Below are 16,988 nucleotides of genomic sequence, written 5' to 3'. Positions count from 1 at the left end.
CTTTGAGTTCATTAACAGTTTTCTACTGGAATTTTTAACAAGTCTTCTGGAGATTAAGGTGAAATACATCATAAGGCTTAACACAGCCACTCGGGGAATTAGGAGGCAGCTCATTGAAAGAAAGGCTCATATCCTAGCCCAGCTCCAGAGGGTACATGGTATAGATGACCAATGGCTATAATCAGGAACTTCTAGGTCTATTGGGTCGCTTGTCAATGCAACTCTGCACAATGGTAGAGTGAATAGAGAAGCCTAATTCTAACCTATATGAGGGCTAGTTGGTGACAATCTGTCTGTCTTCAAGGCACAAGTCAGGAGTGTGATGGAATACTCTCCACTTGCCTGGATGAGGGCAGCTCCAACAACACTCAAGAAGCTTGACACCATCCAGGACAAATCAGCCCACTTGACTGGCACCCCATCCATAAACATTCACTCCTTCCACCACTGATGCTCAGTGGCATCAGTGTGTACTGTCTACAAGATGCACTGCAAGAACTCACCAAGGATCTTCAAACAGCACCTTCCAAATCTACAACCACTACCATCTAGAAGGATAATGGTAGCAGGCACATGGGAACGCCACCAACTGGAAGCTCCCCGCAAAGCCATTCACCATCCTGACTTGGAAATATGTTGCCATTCCTTCATTGTGGCTGGGTCAAAATCCTGGAACTTCCTCCCTAATAGCACTGTGGGTGAACCTACACCACATAGACAACTGCGATTCAGGAAGGCAGTTCACCAGCACCTTCTCAAAGTCAGTTAAAGATGGGCAATAATTGCTGGCCTAGCCAGTGACGCCACATCCCATGATGAATAAAATAATTGCATTCAATCATGAGGCAAGTGGTCACCTCTGTGAATAATAAAGGGAAGCCCACAAATTTGAGAATCCAACATTACTCCTACCAATAGCAACTCTGGAATCTCCCAGTTTATATAAAATTGACTGAAGATTCAAAGTAACTTTTCTATTCTCACGACCAGTCACTTGGTAGTACAGAACTTGAGCATTGCTGAGAAAAGAGACATGCTGTTGAAGCTTTTCAACCTACACTCATCAGGACAGACAAGAATACCAAATTTTAAAGGGCATTCATACTGCATGAGAAAAGGGTGCCGATTGGTTGACAAGTACATTCTGGTCTAGACATTGCAAGGGGGAATGCATTTTTCCCCATGCTTTTGTTTAATTGAAAAAGGCACAATATGTAGACATTTTCCGTTTGTAGACGATAGAGCCCCATGTATGAACATATGCAGCATCTAGCAAGTGCCAGTGAGCCACGTTGCAAGCCCGACTGATGACCTTAAATTGGTTATTAACGTAATTCTTAGTGCATACAGGATTGTACAGTAAGTGCTGTCCAATTGCAGAATCACATCTAACATTAAATATTATTTTCTGAATTTTGCAAGCACAGGCTGGTTGAGTACAGTCAGTACTCCGCCTATTCTAAACAGCCAAAGGGACAGTTGAGCACACTTGAGATTATGCAGTAAGTGCTGCCCAATCCTGGAATCCCGTCTAATTTGCAAACACAGGCTGGTTCTGTCGAAGGGTCATGAGGACTCGAAACGTCAACTCTTTTCTTCTCCGCCGATGCTGCCAGACCTGCTGAGTTTTTCCAGGTAATTCTATTTTTGTTTTGGATTTCCAGCATCCGCAGTTTTTTTGTTTTTAGCCAAAGGGACATGCTGTTTGATACGAATAGCCTATATACCTGGCATCATTCCGACACAAATTCATATACAAGTTCATTTGTGTAGTAGGCTGTGTGTGTGTTGTCTTTTTGGCTTGAAGGCAGCATTCTGTTAGTCGAGGTTACCATGTGTGTTATTACTGCCTAGTAACAACATGAAACAGCTAACTTCACCTGTTGCTCAAATTTTTGAGACACCTTATCTGAGCTAGACAGGGCATTTTTCAGGACTGAAAACAGCAGCCTTAGGCCTATTCATGCACAATATACAGCAAGCAATGATCTGATCCAGGGGTAGCCCTTATCTCACAGGATAGGTTTGATGCATCCTATTTAGGGATCAAGCTTGCATGGTGAGCGTGATGACAATAAAATAGGGCACATAAGTTATCCTCTGGGATAATGGCTACTCCAATCAGATAATTGCTTGCTATATATCACGCAAAGTCATGAATGAGCCTAAGGCCGACACCATCAGTCCAGAAAAATGCTGAGTCCAGCTGACATTATCGTGGATGGGTAAGGTGTCTAGAAAATTTGAACAACAGGTGAAGCTAGCAGTTTTACACTGCTATTTTGCAGTAGCAACACAAGTGGTAAACCCCACTAACAGGATGCTGCTGTCAAGCCAGAAAGTCATTCTGCCTTTCACACAAATGAGTAATGTAGTGTATAAGTTTCAATGCCAGTGTGATGCCAAGTATATAAGCCATATGTCCCAACAACTGGTGGATAATATCAAACTCATGAATGGGCCTATCTCTATCAATGAGCAGATCCCTTCGGCTGTTCACTACAGGCAGAGTACACAACCAGCCTGTGTTTGCAAATTAGACGGGATTCCAGGATTGGGCAGCACTTACTGAATAATCTCAAGTGTGCTCAGAAACTCGGGCTTGCAATGTGGCTCGCTTACTAGAAGTGACATATATTCATAAGCAGGGTCCTGCCCTCTGCAAACAGAAAGAATATGTATAGACATTGCACTTCTTTCAATTGAACAAAAGAATGGGGGTGGGGCAACGGTCCCCTGGTGCATTCCACATGGCAACACCTCGACCAGAATCCACTTGCCAACCAATCAGCATCCTTTCCTCCTGCAATATAAATTGTTTCCTTTGAAATCTGGTATTCCTGCGTCTGTCTTGACGACTCCAAGACAAAAAGCTTCGACAGCGCACCTCTTTTTTCAGCAACATTCTCACAACCTTCTGATTGTTTATTAAAGCAAACAATAGCATTGGCAATATATTTGTTTGATTTATTTTGCTCTAGAGATGTCTAACTAGAATAATTCGAACTGTAGCTTTCTACCTCCCAGATCAACAACTTTTGTCCATGACATATAGATACAATAACTGTTTTGTCCACTTTATCTTTTCTAAATTCTTTATACGAATGAATTTTCTATTTACTTCCATCCTCTGCATACAGCCACGTTTCTGATATTCCCACTATATCATTGTTATAAGAGGTAGGAAACAGTCTTTATATGATAAATGCAAGCATGAAAGACCAACTAATCAATCAAGCCTGTCCCATTCAATGATGTCCCTCAACACTCTTATATCTATCATTTGCCATTTAATTCCTTGGGAGAAACAAAATAAAACAGAAGAAAGAATCCTAGGCTAATTCAGAGAAAGTGGGACTCAAAAATTCCTCCTCAACATTCAAGGATGATCATAAACAAGTTCCAGGAGATAACAAGGTCAGTCAATGCCCCACCTTTTTGTATTCAATGATATTAGCATTTTTCAGGAACATATTCAGCTCCCTTTTAAAGTTCTACAACATGGCCACACACACTGCATGAGCCAACAATTTATTCCAAAGGTTTATGACCCTCTTGTGAGAAGAAAAAACTTCCTAACATCTAACCTAGCTCTATCTTTGCATAACTTTTGCATCTTTGTCTAACATAATTCAAATAATCTATCCACATGGGCACAATCTAGCATCTTCATTATTTTAAAAACAAATTAAATCACCTTGAAATCTACACTTCTCTAGAGTGAGGGTTATTAAACTAAGTATTAATTTAATACCCCTCCTCTGAATTTTTCTCAGTCTCTCACGACACAAGGTAACCAGAAGTGGACACAATATTCTAGTTAAAGCCGAACAAAAGTCTTGTGCAAGGACACCAAGGTGTTATTTATTTTATATAAAACTATCCTGGCCAGGCATCCTAATACTCTTTGCTTTTACTGCAGCCTGTTGACACTGGCTGTGTCTTCAGCAATTCATTCATTATAACAGCTAAAACAAAAACAGAATTACCTGGAAAAACTCAGCAGGTCTGGCAACATCGGCAGAGAAGAAAAAAGAGTTGACGTTTCGAGTCCTCATGACCCTTCGGCTGTTCACTACAGGCAGAGTGCACAACGAGCCTGTGTTTGCAAATTAGATGGATTCCACAATTGGGCAGCACTCAATAATCCCAAGTGTGCTCAGAAACTCGGGCTTGCAATGTGGCTCACTTACTAGAAGTGACATATATTCATAAGCAGGGTCCTGCCCTCTGCAAACAGAAAGAATATGTATAGACATTGCACTTTTACTGCAATGAGGACTCGAAATGTCAACTCTTTTCTTCTCCGCCGATACTGCTAGACCTGCTGAGTTTTTCCAGGTAATTCTGTTTTTGTTTTGGATTTCCAGCATCCGCAGTTTTTTGTTTTTAATCACTATAACAGCTATGTCACATCCCCAATCAACAAATTTTAGTTCAAAATTCAATATGATATACACATGCTTGGCATTAGACCTACACATGTGCATAATAATACACTTATCTACATTTAATGCCACCTGCCTTATCTTTCTTTTAAACAATGACATAGTATATTTTAAATGCTTGTTAAGAGAAAGTCAATGTGCCAAATCTACACCAAATCTGCATTATAATTAAGGATAACTAAAATATTTAATTACTGATATCTAGTATAAATCTGAGGGTGTAGAGAGATTTAATTACAAAACTAATCCACTATCATTAAAAATCTATTATCTTCCTACCTAAATAGGGTTGAGTAATGCATATCACATCCACGTGATCAGGACGTGTATACTGTGTGCCACACATGCAGACCTGATAACAGATAAAGCAGGCTCTATTTTGTGCAGGTAAAAGTTTACTGCATTCTATGCCAACTGAGCTGTTGCAATGGTAATAACCTTTCAATGGTACTTTACATTCCATCAAACTCTGATACAATAATTGTTTTTTTGTATAGGTCAGCTACATTTGAAGAAATAAATTAGTAAACATACACTGTCTGACACATCTTCTATATTATGACCAACTTTAATTTTAAAACGTTAACTGTTCAACCGTATTGTGGAGAATTCAGATGCAAGGATAAATGTAGTGAAATTATACCTACTTAGCTTTTAATTAGAATAAGAAAGGGCATTAGGTTCATGGAAGTACCGTGCATGAAATTTATAAACAGCTGTGGATTGTCATTTAATTTAGCTTTTTATTAAGTCTTCAGTTTTTCTTTGAAAGTGATCTTTCAAATAAAATCTGACTTATATGAATTTACCCAGGTTTGAGATATCCAGTTTTTCCATCGTATCATGTCTAAAGGTTTTGGGGAATCATTTTATGCTAATTTATATTTTGAGCAATTCCTAATGAATATGAAATTCCAGTGTTATTACACTGGATTTCATCAGTGTTTTGGGGGGCTAAGTTCCAAAACTACATCTATCTTTTGTTAAAAATGTCAATTAAATGGCTTTACAGCTGATATATTTATGTAGCATTGCATGCCAAAACTTTATGTGAACAGCTAATTTTATCCCACAAACAATTAACCAACTAATTTGGTTTGGCAGTGTTGGCTGAAGGAGGACACCAGCAGAAGTCTTGTCCCTTTTTCATTCATTCACGGGATGTGGGTTTCGCTGGCTGGGCCAGCATTTATTGCTCATCCATAATTGCCCTTGAGAAGGTGGTGGTGAGCTGCCTTCTTGAGCCGCTGTAGTCCATGTGGTGTAGGTACACCCACAATGCTGTTAGGGAGTTCCCAGGTTTTGACCCAGTGACAGTGAAGGAACAGCGATTTATCTCCAAGTCAGGATGGTGAGTGACTTGAAGGGGAGCTTCTAGGTGGTGTTCCCATGTGTCTGCTGCCCTTGTCCTTCTAAGTGGTAGCAGTCACAGGTTTAGAAGGTGCTGTCTAAGGCGCTTTGGTGAATTCCTGCAGTGCATTTTGCAAATGGTACATACTGCTGCAAGTGTCCGCCGGTGGTGGAAGGAGTGAATGTTTGTGGATGCGGCGCCAATCAGGCGGGCTGTTTTGTCCTGAACAATGTCAAGCTTCTTGAGTGTTGTGGGAGCTGCACTCATCCAGACAAGTGGACACTCCTAACTTCTGCTTTGTAGTTGGTGGACAGGCTTTGGGGAGTCAGGAGGTGAGTTACTCGTCGTAGGATTCCTAACCTCTGACCTGCTCTGTAGCCACAGTATTTATTTGGCTAGTTCAGTTCAGTTTCTGGTCAATGGTAACCCCAGGATGTTGATAGTGGGGTATTCAGTGATGCTAATGCCATTGAATGTCAAGGGGCGATGATTAGATTCTCTCCTGTTGGAGATGGTCATTGCCTGACACTTGTGTGGCACGAATGTTACTTGCCACTTGTCAGTCCAAGCCTGGATATAGTCCAGGTCTTTCTGCATTTGGACATGGATTGCTTCAGTATTTGAGTCGTCACGAATGGTGAACATTGTGCAGTCACCAGCGAACATCCCCGATTCTGACCTTACGATGGAAGGAAGGGCGTTAATTAAGTAGCTGAAGATGGTAGGGCTGAGGACAGTATCCTCTAGATAGTGCTTGTGGCCTTCTAAATATATTTGAACTTAGCAGGATTAGGAGCCATCAAATGGGGCTTCTACTGTTTAACTTGAAGCATGGCTTCTCCTATACTCTGGGGCTTTTTGTTAAGAAAAAACACTTGGCATTTACATAGTATCTTAAGTGCTCCAGACATCCCCCAAACACTCCACAGACAATAGGTTACTTCTGAAGTAGTCACTTTTATATAGCTGCCTCAGGACTACACTAATTTCATCCTACCTTACAGTCTAGATTCTGTGCTCATTGTTCACTCTACTGAGCTGCCTAATGGTTTTTGCTGGCTTTTGAGCAGAGACTTGCTTTCATCAGGTGTTTAATTCAACATGGCACCCATTACAGGAGGTATCTTTGGCATTTGTGAGCAGAGCAAGAAACAACCAGATTGAAAAATCATTAAAGCACAGAGTCTAAACCAGGTATTCTTGAGTAATGTGTCTCCACATTTAACATACCATTAAAAACTCACCCCTGGATGAACCAGCCCTACTTTTTTCTGCCATATTTAGTTAGTAACTTACACTGCAACCTCACACCATTACATTTACTTAAGTGCCGAATCAATCAGAGGACTATTACATCACAATCTATGGAGGAGTGGAGTAGCTGACAACTTCCAGACTTCTGCATTTTAAATGCACATGTGCAGATTCTGGAAGTTGCTTTCCAATTTATTCCAATAACAATGAGGTCCAATAGCCTCACCATTATTATCAATGCGAAATGGGAGCCTTCTTATTTGTGTTTATTTGGAGCAAGAGCCCACAACCTTTCTGATCAGAGGCAGAAATGTAACCAACTGAGCACACATCACTATTCATTTATCATCAAGTCTGTGCTGACTCTTTGCGAGAGCAATTTAAAACTGATTTGCATGTTTTCAGTCAACTTCAGCTTGTACACCAATGATATTTAGTTCTACCTCTCTAACACCTCCCTTGGCCCCTCAGCTGTAACTCTGCTTGTCCAATATCCACTTCCTCCTTCTCAATTTCAGGAGTACCAAAGACATCTCCAAAAACAGAAAATGCTGGAAAAACTCAGCAGGTCTAGCAGCATCTGTGGAGAGGCAAAAAAAGAGTTGACGTTTCAAGTCTGTATGACTCTTCTTCAGAGCGGACTTGAAACGTTAAGTCTGTTTTTTTTCTCTCCATAGATGCTGCTAGACCTGAGTTTTTACAGCATTTTCTGTTTTTGTTTTAGATTTCCAGCATCCACAGTATTTTGCTTTTATAACAGAGTCTCCAGTACGTAGCACAAATTTGGCTTCTTTGACAGTGACTCCTTGGTCTCCCCTAGCCACCATCTCATGCTCAACTAGTCTGCTTTTAATCTTGGTGCCCTGCTTAATCCTGAATTTAGTTTCAGACCCCTCACCGCCCACAACTATTTAATTTCGCCTTCACAGCATCACCTGCCTTAACCCCAAACTGTGAAGGTCTCACATGACTGTCACCTTCAGGCTCAATTATTCAAAAACTACCTTTGCTGGCTTCACTTCCTCCACACTCTAAACTCGTGCTAATTCTAATCTGCACTAAGTTTATTATCTCTTTCCTTACTGATTTACAATAGCGCCTTTCCTTCGCCACTCCCTCCCCCACAGTCTTCATCTTCAATTCCATTCAAGCTTCATCCCATCACGAAGAGGGGATACTTAAAAGGTTGGCAATGCCCAAAGCAGTAAAATCACATGGTCCAGATGGGATGCACCCTACGTTGCTAGACTTGGGAGTGGTACCAGAAGACTGGATAATGCAAACATTACACCGTTGTTCAAAAAAAGAAGCGGTTAAACATGACAAATTACAGGCCAATCAGCCCAACTTTGATGTGGGGAATCTAAGATAACCAGCAACAAAATTAATGACTATTGCTGAAAAAGGTATCATGTCTAAGCTTTTCGCCTTGCATTCATCAGGACGCTGGTGAGAATACTGATATAAGGGGAAAAACAACAATTTATACTGTAAGTGAAGAGTACTGATTGGTTGACAAGTGGCATTGCCATGGAGAATGGACCACTGATGATGACTGACAGTTAACTGCCAAGCATCGTTTGAAATTTAAACCAGGCAGCTTGAACCTGATTGGTCATGGTAGTACCCTGAGGAGTGAGTCAGCGAATGACTGTTACTTATTTTGTTTAGCTGAAACAGACACAATATATGTGCATGTTCTGTCGGTCTGCAAAGAAAGGGCCCTGTGTATTAAGATATGTAGCTTCCAATACAAGCAAATGTGCCACATTGCCAGCCCAACTGATAATCTTAAATTGGTTGTCAGTGTAATTCTTAGCATATTGAGGATTATTTAGCAAATGTCCAATCACGGATTCGCATCTAACGTTGGACACTGTGTTTTGAGTTTTGCAAGAACGGGCTAGTTGGGTACAGTCTGTACTCTGCCCGTTGTGAACAGCGGCTGGGACATGCTGTTTGATACGATCCGCCAATCTTTGGAACATACAGCCTACATACCTAGCATCACACTGGCATTGAAATTCACTTACCACATTACTCATTTGTGTGATAGGCAGAATTACTTTGTGGCTTGCTGGCAGCATCCTGTTAGTGGCAAATACCACTCATGTTGCTACCGCATGGTAGCAGCATGAAACAGCAAGCTTCACCTCAAATTTTTGAGATACTTTGCCCTTCCAGGGTATTCCAAGGTAGACCAGGCCCTTGATTAACACCCCATCTACTATATTAAATATTTACTCCTTTCACCCCCACACAGGGGCAGCACAGTGTGCCATCGACAAGATGCATTGTTGCAACTCGTCAAGTCTTCTTCGACAGCACCTTCCAAATTCACAGCCTCTACCACCTAGGAGGACAAGGGCAACAGATGCATGGGAACACTTGCAAGTTCCCCTCCAAGCCACACCACCCTCGCCTGGAACTATAAAGCCATTCCACTGTCACTGGGTCAAAAACCTGGAGTTCTCTTCCTAACAGCACCAGGGGTGTAACTATACCAGATGGACTGCTGTTCAAGGCAGTTCACCACCACCCTGCTAAAGGCAATTAGATAAGCAACAAATGCTGGTCTTACCAGCAACGCTCACATCCCAGGGACGAAAAAAGAAAACACTAGTTAGGTCTGTGATGGAGCAGTGTGTCCAATTCTGGGCACCACACTTTAGACAGTGGACCACCACCTTCACATGGTGGTGAGGCTCAAGAGTTCCAAGGATCCCTTGAGAGATTCCTTCGGGAGCACTCTGCTCCTGGTAGGGCCACCCATGGTGGCAAGGTTAGGGGGAGCTACATGACAAAAGCAAAGTCCAAAAAGTCCCTAACAGCAGGACAGGCGAAGGAAGACTGTGAACCATACCGCTGCAAAGGTAGAAAATGGCTGCAGCGGCAAGGTGGTTCCTTTCATCGAGGTTTGACATGTCATGTAAACCTGACCACCAACCCAACATGGTCAACTGGACAATGATGGTGCCCCAGGGTCCCCATGTTAAACAAAGTCATATACAGGTTTCTGCCAGGGATCCATCAGCCAAACCCCGTGGAGATAGTGAACTGGCAATGGGACAGGGCTGTAAACCTTGGAGTCCCTAGTCAAGAATTGGCACACAGACACAAGACGCATGAAGGTTGTTGGTCACCTGTGTTGGGATAGCGATGTCTTTGAGCAGCAGCATCTGTGAGTGAGCAGTCTTCTTCAGGATACCCTTTACTCATTCTATAAGGTGGGGCGGGGGGGGGGGGGGGCTAGAAAAGATGCCCTAAAAATAGGCTGTCCCATCCTCTTCTGGCTGGGAAGCCACACACAATAAAATCACCATGTTTATGGTCAAAGAAAGAAACTCTAAATTTTTCAACACAGAACGTAACACAAATGGATCAAATCCCGCAATCCAGATTCCATAGGACATCCTGCCCTAAAAATATGAAGGTCAAGAATCGGCCTGTTCAGTCATATGAAGAACACTGGCAGAAACTAGCAACCCTGAGTAGACATCATCTTCAAATCAAGGGACAGCAGACGATGAAAAGGCCTTAGTGAGAGTGCGGAAGGGTACCAAGGATTAAATACTTCAGTTAAGTGAAGAGACTAGAGAAACAGGGATTGCTTTCCTAATGTTAGGTAAGATTTGATAGACATGTTCAAAATCTGAATGCGCTGTGCTAGTTTTTCTTTACTATATTTACTCTGTTCCCAGTGGCAGGAAGTCAGAAATCAGAGGACACAGATCTAACACAAAGGTAACTGGGTAAAAGAATCAGGGGTAACATGAAAAAAATTACACAGCAAATTATGATAATCTGGAGCACACTACCTGAAAGGGTATTGGAAGGAGGTTCAATAACTTTGAAAAAGGAATTGGCTGTTTCCTTGAAAAATAAAAATTTGCTGGGCTGTAGAAAAAAAAAGCAGGGAGCAGGACTTCCAAAGAGCCAGCACTGGCAGGATGGGATGAATCATATGGCACAGAAGGAAGCCATTCTCTAATTCTACAGTCTCTAATCTCCTCCTGGCTTAGATCACACACACAATTGCAATGCCTGAGTCCTATCGTCCGGAATTCCTTCAAACTTTTTGACCATTAACCTCCCCAACTCTTTTTAAAATCTTCCTCAAATCTTATCAGCTCAACATAGCATCTCATCACTCCACAATCTGTCCCTTTCTAATTCAGCATCTGGTTTTCTTACAACCCATGAAGCAACTTGGAACATCGTTTACATTAAAGGCACCTCATTCTACCCAAAGCCGCACCATCCTTTGCTTCAAATACTTACTCACTTTTCCTTTAAAGGAAAGGTTACAGTGCAACCACAAATCAGAACATTTACCTCTTTTTCTTTATTCTTTTATGGGATGTGGGTGTCACTGGCATGGCCAGCATTTGTTGCCCATCCCTAATTGCCCCTGAACTGAGTAGGCTTTAGGTCATTTGAGAGGGTAGTTAAGAGTCAACCACACTGGTGTGTGTCTGGCGTCACATGTAGGCCAGACCAGGTAATGATAACAGATTTCATTTCTTAAGGGATGTTTGTGAAGCAGATGAGTTTTTACAACAGTTGATGATAGATTCATGGTCACCATTACTTCGTGTTATAGTTTTATATTAGTATGGTATTTTACATTTTATTATAATTTTATGTTCCAAATTTATTAATTGAATTTAAATTCCACCAGCTGCTGTGTTGGGATTTGAACCCATGACCCCAGGGCATTAAGATAAAAGCAAAATACTGCAGATGCTGGAAATCTGAAACAAAACAGAAAATGCTGGAAAAACTCAGCAGGTCTAACAGCATAAATGAAGAGGGAAACAAAGTTAACATTCCGAGTTCCTACGGCTCTTCTTCAGAGCTCTGAAGAGTCATACGGACTCAAAACATTAACTCTGTTTCTCTCTCCAGAGCTGCTTAGACCTGAGTTTTTCCAGCATTTTCTGTTTTTGTTACCCCAGGGCAATAACCTGGGTCACTAGATTAATCCAGTGACATTACTAATATGCCAACATCTCCAGCCTCATGCATTGTGAACAGAATGAGAAGTTTAGGATTGAATGAGTTAAAATGTGTCAGAGAAGGATGCAAGTGCTTCTTTTCTTTTAAGTCTGTCTTCAGACCTGAAAAGGATAGATCTAAGCTTTCAAAGTATTAAGGGGAATTGATAAGTGAAACTCATTCTGCTGGTTTGGAAATCTAGGACTAAGGAGCAATGCCTAAAAACTAGACCTGACCTTCCGCGGATGGTTAGGAAATCCTCTACATTCAAAAGTAGGAGCACGGTTGATGCTGAGTTAACAGTTAATTTAAATGAGATATGATAGATTTCTGTTAACCGAAGATAATAATAGCATATGGAAGTTAGTGCACAGATCACCCATGACCTTATCGAATGGCAGAAAGGCTGGAGGGGTTAAATGACTTAATTCTGTTTCTATATAAATGGTCATTGGTGCACCTATTCGCTATGGCAAAGCATTCAGCACAACATGTAAATGAATATCTAATTTCTTAATTTTAAATTGCTGATGCTCTTATCAGCTAACTAGTGGAAATAGATTTTGCCTTAATCATTTTATCAAAAAACCTCTAAATATATCTGTCATTCCGCTGCAACTAAAACAGTTCCCTATTCAGTTTTCCAAGGCAAGTGCTTCACTGGCTGTGAAGCGCTTTAGGATCTTTCGATTTATATGCAAATTTCTTTTTAGTTTTGGCTTACTCGTGTTTCCCATCCTCAGAGTCACTTAGTTACAGTAGCGCGGAAAGGTACCGGACCGAATAAGCCTGTTGCCCACCAGTGTCCCAAAGAACATGGAGGGGGAGGGGGGAGGGACACTTGCCTAGAGACAGAATCCTACGTACGCATTACCGCGCACAAGCTCCCCTCCTTTTAGCAGAGATCAGCCTGGCCTTTGCGCGATCCAAGGACAGCCACACCGCCGCCGCCACTGTTGTTGTTTGTGAAGAGGAGGCCACTCGGGCCGGACCCGTCTGCGCTGGGAGAGGAGAGAGAACCAGCACATTTCGGACTACGACTCTCGCTACACCTAGTGCCACCGCCCCAATAACCAGCCTATTTTCACACGGGCCAGCATCGTGGACACTGTCCCGCTAAACCACCCGATTCTGACCCGGACCAAAGCCTCGGACACCATCCCCGCCCTGCTAACCGCCCCATTTTCACCCGAGCCTACCTGCTACGGGACTCAGCTGCTATTTTGCAGATTCTAAACAACCGATTCAAACTCGACCACCGCCGGACCTGATTGGCTCCCTGAGTCGAGCACGTGACCACCAACGGACGGTGTCCATGACGTCATGCAGCACATCAACCGTGGGCTGGGGGATGTGAGGAGGATTTTCAAACATTGTTAAATGGCCAGATCAGGTCTTCAGGTCAAGCTGAGGTGGAGGAAGATAATTGAATCGAAATAGGGAAGGAACAGAGGCAGACCATTCGACACATCCTAATTCTTTTATTCAGGTGGATTTTAAAGCTCTCGTAATTCCAAATACTTTCTTAACTAATTGCAGGGATCTTGCGTCGACAGTGCTGCTTTATCCAGTGTCAGATGTTGCGAGGTTCGGTGCACTCCTCCCTCTGAGTCAGAAGGTTGTGAGTTTAAATCCCATTCCAGGACATAAACAGAAAGATCAATGCTCACACTTTAGTGCAGTACAGTTGGGGATGCTGTGGTTTGGATGTGACGTTAACCCAAGGCCATGTCTGCCCTCTCAGGTGGACATAAAAGATCCCATGATGTCGTTTCAAAGAAGAGCAGGAGAGTTATCCTTGGTGGCCTGGTCAATATTTATCCTTTAATAAACATCAGAAAAACAGATTGTCTGGTCATTATCACATTGCTGTTTGTGGGAGCTTGCTGTGTTCAAATTCACTGCCATGTTTCTTACATTACAACGATATTTAATTGGCTGTAAAGTGCTTTGGGATGTCCTGAGTTCATGCAAGGGGCTATATAAATGTAAGTCTTTTTTATTTGGAAGTTTATTGGTAGAAGAATATCATTGTATCAATCTGAAAATTATCTGTTACTAATTTGAAGTGTTATCCCCTCCGCCACTGTGTTATCACTCTTTGGTGGCTGGGAGCCTGTTTCCATGTGGGTGCAGCCCATTTTGTATTGCTTATTGTACAATTCGATTTCATGGATGCATTAAAGCTCAATGTTGTCAGCTTTATAGGGTAGGTGGTGCCATAGTGGTAATGTCATTGGATTAGGAAAGCCAGAGGGCCTGCCTAATACTATGGGTTCAAATCCCACCATGGTAGCTGGTGGAATTTGAATTCAACTAATAAACTGAAAGCTAGTCTCAGTAATGTTGATCATGATGGCTATCATCAATTGGGGAATTAATAATGGCAAGTAGGTAGATGAATTAAACAGGTATTTTGTATCAGTCTTCACTATAGAGGACACAAGTAACATCCCAGAAGTAGCTGTAAATCAGGAAAAGGAAGGGACGGAGGAACTCGGGAAAATTACAGAATCACAGTGCAGCTGAGGCCTTTCAGCCCATCGAGTCTGCACCGACACATGAGAAACACCCGACCTACCTACCTAATCCCATTTACCAGCACTTGGCCCATAGCCTTGAATGTTATTACATGCCAAGTGCTCATCCAGGTACTTTTTAAAGGATGTGAGGCAACCCGCCTCCACCACCCTGATTCTGTACAATCATCAGGGAAGTGGAATTGAACAAATTGTTGGGGCTGCGGGCTGACAAATCCCCAGATCCAGATGGGCTTCACCCTAAGGTCTTGGAAAAAGTGCCTAGTTGATGCATTGGTTTTAATTTTCCAAAATTCCCTAGACTGGGGGAGGTTCCATTAGATTGGAAAATAACAAATGTAATTCCTCTATTCAAAAATTGAGGGAGACAGAAAGCAGGAAACTATAGACCAGTTAACCTAACATCTGTCACAGTGAAAATGCTAGAAACTATTATTAAAGATGTTATAGCAAGACACTTAGAAAAATTCAAGGCAATCAGGCAGTGCCAACATGGTTTTGTGAAAGGGAAATCATGTTCAGCCAATTTATTGGAGTTTTTTGAAGGAGTCACATGTAGTGTGGATAAAGGGGAACCGGTGGATGCACGCTACTTAGATTTCCAGAAGTCATTTGATAAAGTGGCACATCAAGTGGAAAATAAAAGCACATAGCATAGGGGGTAAAATATTGGCATGGATAGAAGATTGGCTAGCTAACAGGAAGCAGAGAATTGACGTGCTACAGGGATCAGTATTGAGGCCTCAACGTTTTACAATTTAGATAAATGACTTGGATGAAGGGGCCGAAGGAATGGTTACTAAATTTGATGATGACACAAATATAGGTGTAAAGAGGACATAAGGAGGCTACAAAGGGACATAGATAGGTTAAGTGAATGGGCAAAGGTCTGACAAATAGAGTATAATGTGGGCAAATGTGAAATTGTCCATTTTGATGGAAGAGTAAAAAAGAAGCTTATTATCTAAATGCTGAGAGATTGAAACCTTTAAGATCCTGAGGGGTGTTAACAGGATGGATGTGGAGAAGATGTTTCCTGTTGTGGGAGAATCTAGAACTAGGGATCACTGTTTCATAATGAGGGGTCGCTCATTTAAGAGAGATGAGCAGAAATTTTTTTCTCCCAGAGGGCCGTGAATCTTCGGAACTCTTTTCCTCAAAAGGCAGTGAAAGCAGAGTCTTTGAATGTTTGTAAGGCAGAGTTCAGTAGATTCTTAATTAACAAGGGGGTGAAAGGTTATTGGGTAGGCAGGAATGTGGGGTTGAGATTACAATCAGATCAGCCATGATATTATTGAAAAGTGGAGCAGACTTGAGGGGTCGAGTGGCCTAGTCCTGCTCCTAATTCATATGTTCATTTGTTCATATGTATGCCTGGCTTACATGTGACTCCAGACCCACAGCAATGTGGTTGACTCTTAACTGCCCTCTGAAATGGCCTATCAAGCCACTCAGTTGTATCAAACCACTATGAAGTGTAAAATGAATGAAACTGGACTGACCACCAAGCATCAGCCTAGGCACCGGAAACGAAAATGACAACAGCAAACTCAGCCCTGTCAACCCTGCAAAGTCCTCCTTACTAACATCTGAGTGAGTGCCAAAATTCAGGCAGCTGTCTCACAGACTAGTCAAGCAGCAGCCTGACGTAGTCATACTCATGGAATCATACCTCATGGACTGTAAGAACATAAAAATAGGAGCAGGAGTAGACCATTCGGCCCCTGGAACCTGCTCCGCCATTCAATAAGATCATGGCTGATCTTCTTGTGTTTCAATTTCTACATTCCCATCTAACCCTGATAATCTTTGATTCCCTTGCCCAACAAGAATCTGCCTACCTCTGCCTTAAAAATATTCACTGATCCCGCCTCCACCACCTTCTGAGGCACAGAATTCCAAAGTCATACAACCCTCTGAGAGAAAAAAATTCTCCTCACCTCTGTCCTAAAAGGGTGTCTCCTAATTTTAAAACAGTGCCCCCTAGTTCTGGACTCACCCACTCCCAAGAGGAAACATCCTTTCAACATCCGCCTTGTTAAGGCCATTCAGGATCTTATATATTCTCACTCTCCTAAACTCCAGTGGAAACAAGATCGGTCTGTTCAAGCTTTCCTCATAAGACAATCCACTCATTCCAGGTATCAATCCAGTAAACCTCCTTTGAACTACCTACAATGCACTTACATCCTTCATTAAATAAGGAGACCAAAACTGCACAAAGTATTCAAGGTGCGGTCTCACCAATGCACTATATAACTGAAGCATAACATCCTTACTTTTTTGTTCAATCCCTCTTGTAATAAAGGATAGCATTCCATTAGTCGTCTTAATCACCTGCTGTACCTGCATACTAGCTTTTTGTGACTCATGTACTAGAACATCTAGATCCCTCTG

The 16,988-nt window shown here is 42.1% G+C and overlaps 1 protein-coding gene across 1 annotated transcript in view; it reads right to left on the bottom strand.

The window, feature by feature from the left end:
- The window catches only part of sgo1 (shugoshin 1), a 43,403-nt gene extending 30,083 nt beyond the window's left edge, over positions 1-13,320 (bottom strand). Inside the window, exon 1 of the mRNA XM_041183472.1 lies at positions 13,251-13,320. The gene's annotated coding sequence lies outside the window, so the exon portion shown is untranslated. The remainder of the gene's footprint in view (positions 1-13,250) is intronic.
- Positions 13,321-16,988: the final 3,668 nt, after the last annotated feature.

This window comes from Carcharodon carcharias, chromosome 3 (genome assembly GCF_017639515.1).
Source record: "Carcharodon carcharias isolate sCarCar2 chromosome 3, sCarCar2.pri, whole genome shotgun sequence".
NCBI classification, from domain to species: Eukaryota; Metazoa; Chordata; class Chondrichthyes; order Lamniformes; family Lamnidae; genus Carcharodon; species Carcharodon carcharias.
This window is presented reverse-complemented; position numbering and strand designations above follow the sequence as displayed.